A 7023-nucleotide genomic window follows, 5' to 3' on the forward strand; every position below is an offset into this window, starting at 1 on the left:
CTACAAACTAGTTCCTACTGTGGATTTCAAAGGCTGTGAGTTTTCGTTTTTTGGGAATAATTTTGTGACCAACACTCGTATCAGCACAAGATTTTGTTACAGTGTATTTCGCACACTGCCGTAATTTTTATGGGTATCGTGAATCACCAAAAGTAGATAATAAAGGCACTTCTCCCTGTAGCAAAAGGGGAAAGTCGGACTGGCCACTCAAAGAAACGAACACTGGTAGTGACGTAGTACTATGACGTATCAGAAGCTCCGCCCACTCTCTCCCTCTTCCCTCCCTCCACTTCGTCCCCCCTCTCTCTCTCTCTCTCTCTCTCTCTCTCTCTCTCTCTCTCTCTCTCTCTCTCTCTCTCTCTCTCTCTCTCTCTCTCTCTCTCTCTCTCTCTCTCTCTCTCTCTCTCTCTCTCTCTCTCCATGGAAAATATATAAGTATTTTTGAAAGTGCAATTAAGGCATGAATGATGTGGTAGTGGGACTATTTTTTTTTTCTTATTATAGTGACACATACCTGAACATCGTGACATGTGATAGAAGGATGGGAGTAAAGGTTAACCACCATAATTGATGGTAGAACGATTGTTCGGTTGTATTCCTTTATTTTTTTTCCTATATATCTTCGTCACATGACTTGGACCCTCGACGTCAGTCGTGTACTTCTATCAAGAAACTCAACAAGTATGGTCTTCAAGGTTTAGCATTGTCGGCATGGCTGTAGGAATGCGTTTGTCACGCGACTTTTCAACTATTTTAACAAGGAGAAAGCCACCAATCGCATGAAGATTGCTTTGAATAGGTAAGTGGTTATGCTTATTTGATGTGTAACCTATAATAAATGAGACTTTGTGCCGCCCCGTCATTAGAATTACAGCCTTACTCAAGTCGAAACCCCTATTTTTAAGCCATGAAAGGTAATTTTTATGAAACTTTACATCAACCATATATCTACAATTCTACATTGCCCTTCCTCTCCACAGGCCTTACCACCGTGTTGCTGCGGCCTTAGGGATGCAAGTGAGTACGGTGCAGTCTATTGTCCATCGCAGCACCACGTCACGGTCTGACAGACCACGAACATCCCCAGCCCAGCCCGTCATCGACAGCTTCACGATCGGAGGCATTTGCTGCTACATTAATGCACAGTGTGCTGCTAAGCAGTCGTTCACTCTCGCTTCCCTGACAGATAACCTGACGGCAGCCAGCATCATCCCTGTAGGTACCACCAAGACATCGTTGTGGTGATTACTCCATGTAATGGGATTCCGGTATAGGGCCTCTCAACGGAAATTCTGTGTCGATAAGGAATCTATGGACATCGTGTGCCGCAGAATACGCGCCCTGCGGAATCTAAAAAGACATCGGGAAGAAAGCAGGATGGTGGTGTACGTGGACGAGACCTGCACCACCAGGATGAGCCACAACATGGAGTGGGTGGATAGCACGCAGCCTGTCACCAGTGCCACCTACAGCCGTCAGGTGCCTCCAGGAGAAGGGGAACGCCTTGTGGTAGTCGCAGCTGGCGGAGCCAATGGTTTCATTGAGGGCTCCTTCCTCTCTTTTCCTGCCAAGAATACCGCCGGCGACTACCACGGGGAAATGAATAGCGAGCTGTTCATCCGGTGGCTTACATCACAACTCCTGCCGGTCCTGGAGGAGCCAGCAGTATTGGTGATGGACAATGCTCCATACCACAGCCAACTGACTGAAGAGAGCCGCTGTCCCACCACTGCCACGAGGAAATCCGATCTCATTGAATGGTTGGAGAACCGAGAAATACCTTTCCCGCAGCATGCAACAAGGCCTGAGCTCCTCAGTATCAGCCGTCAAAACAGGCCAGACCCCCAGTATAAAGTGAATAACATCATCCGTGCATGGGGCCACGAGATCGTCCGTCTGCCACCCGCTCATCCTGAGAGCAATGCAATTGAGCAGGTGTGGGGGTTCATGAAACGCCACGTGCGCTCCTCACTGCAACGCTTCACGCGAGCTGACCTGCAGGCCAGGATGGAGGATGCCAGGCTCTCTGTCACTCAAGAGGTATGGGAAAGTGCTGTTTGTCGATCACGAACCTTCGAGGACAATTATTGTTTAGCAGACAATATTCATGAAAGTGTCGATCCTGTCATTATTAACCTTGACAGTGACAGTGATGATGAGGGAGATTTATACTTAAGTTGTGATGAAAATTAAAAGTTATAAATATTTTGTTCGTTTCATTAGTCAACCAATCGTGTCTCGGTTTCAATTTATTGAATGTAATCTTATAATAATAAACGTACAACACCACATAACCGCCAAACCACTACGCTACCAACAATCACGGCGTTTACCACTAACACGTTATCCACTCACTTTTACTCAATAAAGGGTGTCTGCCAGTATAAAAGGGAAAAAAAATATACAAGGCCACTACCAAATACTTCATGTCTTGATAGTTATGAAGCCTGCGTCAGTGGCCACATTTTGAGAGAGAGAGAGAGAGAGAGAGAGAGAGAGGGAGAGAGTGGGCGGAGCTTCTGATATGTCATAGTACTACGTCACTATCAGTGTTCGTTTCTTTGAGTGGCCAGTCCGACTTTCCCCTTTTGCTACAGGGAGAAGTGCCTTTATTATCTACTTTTGGTGATTCACGATACCCATAAAAATTAGGGCAGTGTGCGAAATACACTGTAACAAAATATTGTGCTGATACGAGTGTTGGTCACAAAGTTATTCCCAAAAAACGAAAACTCACTGCCTTTGAAATCCACAGTAAGTCAGTAATATCCAAAATGCGCATGGATTATAACGATTTCGGACAAAAAAACGGTCTTTTAAGAGTTTTATGTTATTTTTTTCTCTATATTAAAGCAACTAATGCCACAGCTATTTGTATTTTCTAATACATTCGTAAAATGTTACTACGCGAGGGTATCAGCGGCGGCACCTGACGGTGGGTTCCTGAAGTCAGTTGTTTTCAAGCCGCCATAATGGATGGAAGGCCCGACACTCACTCCCTCAAAATATCCGTCTACTTTACCTTTCGGTAAGTGTTAACTGAGTATTTAACCTCTTTATTGGTGTGCATGTAGGTTGACAAAAGGACCGATTACTATCCCAGTACCGGGTCCAACAAAGACACGGGCGTGTCAAGTGTAACATATGGTGTGACAAGCACGTGTCAGAAAACAAACGGATATTGTTCAATGCGCGATACTTATAGTGGAATTTGAGTAAAATGGAGGCCAGGGTCATACGTAGCAGTCGGTAGGTCACTCCCGCGTCAGTTAACAGCAGGAGCGTCAGTTCGATCTGGATGACAGCTGTCACAAATCTGTTTTATTTTGTACCTTAAACTACTCGGTAAAAATGATCTAGCATCAACTTACAAGAAGTGGATGGGTTAACCGTCAGTATTGTACCATATGTAATTATGAAACATGACATTTCCCAAGAGTTGCTCGACTACGATTGGGGTGGTGGGGTGGGGGTTCAACTACGCTGACCATCCAAGTACACGCCCTACACTCGTCAACAGACCCGCTGCAGCGGCTACTACGTTATATAGGAATAGATTACAAGAGTATATTTTGACATAGATGCTGAATTAGCACTTCACCATCTATGTCAAAATATTTACAATGCTTTGGATGCAAAAATGTTCCAGATAACTGTGTTCTGTGATCTCACTAAAGCTTTTGACACCATTTCTCATAACATTCTACTAGATAAATTGTTTGTTTATGGAATTCGTGGCAATGCGCATAATTGGTTCAAAAGTTACTTAGCACACAGGAAACAATGTACATCGTTTAACAACGTGTCATCGCCATATACAGATTCCGCATGTGGTGTGCCCCAGGGATCAATTCTTGGCCCGATTCTTTTCTTATTTTATATCAATGACATATCCAAAATGCAATAAATTAAAATTCCTTTTATTTGCCGACGATACCACAATTTTCATTCAAGGACATGATCTTAAAGATATAACAGACGCTTTAAATACTGAGCTTATCAATGTATCAAATTGGATCATGAGTAATAAATTAGCATTAAATATTAACAAAACTAAGTTCATGATTTCTAGTCCACTCACGACTCAGCCAGTTCATACATCAATAAAAAATAATAATTTTGCATTAAATGTAGTTACTGATTTTAAATTCTTAGGTATAACTATCGATAATAAATTAAAATGGAAACAACACATTGACTTGGTAAAATCAAAGGTAGCCCTGCTAACGGGCGTAATATACAGATTAAGAGATTGTTTGAACCAAAACTCTTTACGGCAAATTTATTTATCTCTAATATATCCGCACCTTCTATACTGTTGTGCCATATGGGGAGGCGCCTGTAACACCTTCATCGACAGCCTGATTATTTCACAAAAAAAACTCTTACGTGTTATGTTCTTTAAAGATCGGTATGCTCATACAAACTGTATTTTTAGAGATTTTAGGTTGTTAAAGCTTCCCGATATTACATACCTTCAAACTAACTTACTTGTACACAAAGCTCTTCACTCTTTCCCTGTATACCCTGGCTTTACTGTGATGCCCCACTCTGTGCCCCGTAGAACTCATCAATTGCGTCCACCGTTATGCAGGAGCACACACGCCCAGCAGAGTGTTCTGTCACGGGGATCAAAAAGCTGGAATAACTTGCCTCAGTCCCTTCTAAATAATGATAGTCTAGTCTCATTTAAAAGAAATTTATTTTCATTGTTACATGGTAATTATACTTCATATTTTTCAGTGAAATATATACCTTAACTACCTCACATTAAGGCATGTTAAAGAGTGCTTGCTATGCTTTCCTCCTATCCTTCTCCTTCCCCCTTTCCCTCCCTTCTCTACTGCTACTACCACTGCTACTACTACTACTACTACTACTACTACTACTACTACTACTACTACTACTACTACTAGAATATGTAATAGTAATGTTCAGGATCAGTATCACTATTATAATTTTATTATCACTATTATTATTATTATTATTATTATTATTATTATTATTATTATTATTATTATTATTATTATTATTATTATTATTATTATTATTATTATTATTATTATTATTATTATTATTATTATTATTATTATTATTATTATTATTATTATTATTATGCGTTACTACTGTCACTATTATCATGTCTATCATTATTATCATGTCTATCATTATTATGTCTATCATTATTATCATGTCTGTCATTATTATCATGTCTCATTATTATCATGTCTATCATTATTATGTATCATCATTATTGTGTATCATTATTATCATGTCTCATTATTATCATGTCTATCATTATTATGTATCATTATTATCATGTCTCATTATTATCATGTCTGTCATTATTATTATTTTTTTTTTATTGTCATTATCATTATTATTAGTAATATTGTTATGAAACTATTATTACTGTTAGTAGTATTTTTGTTGCTATTGTTATTGTTATTATTAGTATTAGTATTATCACTTTGTTCTGTTAATCAGGAACAAAAGCCTATTTTCATTAATTTTGTATTGGGGTGCACATGTATAGAGTATGCATTCTGAGTTAGCCATACTTAATTTTTTGGCAATCTTTAATATATTTTTGAGAGACCTTGTTGCGCCTGTTATACTCACTTATATATAAATATATATAACATGTAGTCCATAAGAGAGCTACGGCTCAATGGACTAGTGGCTTTTAAAGACAATGTGTAAAATAATCTATGTAACTACCTGGAGGCCAATCAATCAATCAATCAATCAATCTCTCTCTCTCTCTCTCTCTCTCTCTCTCTCTCTCTCTCTCTCTCTCTCTCTCTCTCTCTCTCTCTCTCTCTCTCTCTCTCTCTCTCTCTCTCTCTCTCTCTCTCTCTCTCTCTCTCTCTCTCTCTGTATGTGTACCGGTGCCTGTCTATTCCTCTCTCTCTCTCTCTCTCTCTCTCTCTCTCTCTCTCTCTCTCTCTCTCTCTCTCTCTCTCTCTCTCTCTCTCTCTCTCTCTCTCTCTCTCTCTCTCTCTCTCTCTCTCTCTCTCTCTCTCTCTCTCTCTCTCTCTCTCTCTCTCTCTCTCTCTCTCTCTCTCTCTCTCTCTCTTTCTGTATGTGTACCGGTGCCTCTCTCTCTCTCTCTCTCTCTCTCTCTCTCTCTCTCTCTCTCTCTCTCTCTCTCTCTCTCTCTCTCTCTCTCTCTCTCTCTCTCTCTCTCTCTCTCTCTCTCTCTCTCTCTCTCTCTCTCTCTCTCTCTCTCTCTCTCTCTCTCTCTCTCTCTATCTCTCTCTCTCTCTCTCTCTCTCTCTCTCTCTCTCTCTCTCTCTCTCTCTCTCTCTCTCTCTCTCTCTCTCTCTCTCTCTCTCTCTCTCTCTCTCTCTCTCTCTCTCTCTCTCAGCTACTTTCCTAATAGTGGCCATAAGCAACACATGAGCTAGGCTTGTCTGTTTCCCTGGGGTGTTTCTCTTCCTTTTCGTCCTTCCTCCTCCTCCACCTTCACCGCGTCTTTCTTTTCCTCCTCTTCTTCCTTCTATTTTCATCCTTCTCTCCTTTGTTTTTATTGTTTACTTCATAATTTATTCACCTTATTACTGTTCTTCATTCTCCATTTATCCTTCCCAGTTTTCATCCTTCACTCCACACTTTATATTTTTGTTTCTCTACCCTTTATTTTTCCGTTTCTATTGCTTCACTCCTTCATCTGTGCCCATCCATTACCCACTTTCAGCATATTGCCACTTCTTTACTTTTCTCCTATTTACTCCCTCGTTGTCTTTCCTGTGTTTTTTTTTCTTTACTTTCCTTGTTTATCAGTTTTCCTTGTTTCCTTATTCCCGTTCTATACATATATTCTCTATTTTTATCCTCTCGCTCCCTTCTCTCGTTAACCTTTCTTCTCTCTGCCTCCGTGTTCAATTTATATGACCTTCACCTTTCCTCTCATATAACTCATCTCTTTCCTCTGCTTCTTTCAATCACTCCCTTTTCCTGACCTCATTGTTTTTTTCTCTCCTACCTTCTTAAGCTGCTCCATTCTTCCACTTCTTCCAT

Source organism: Eriocheir sinensis, unplaced genomic scaffold (genome assembly GCF_024679095.1).
Source record: "Eriocheir sinensis breed Jianghai 21 unplaced genomic scaffold, ASM2467909v1 Scaffold100, whole genome shotgun sequence".
Taxonomy (NCBI): Eukaryota; Metazoa; Arthropoda; class Malacostraca; order Decapoda; family Varunidae; genus Eriocheir; species Eriocheir sinensis.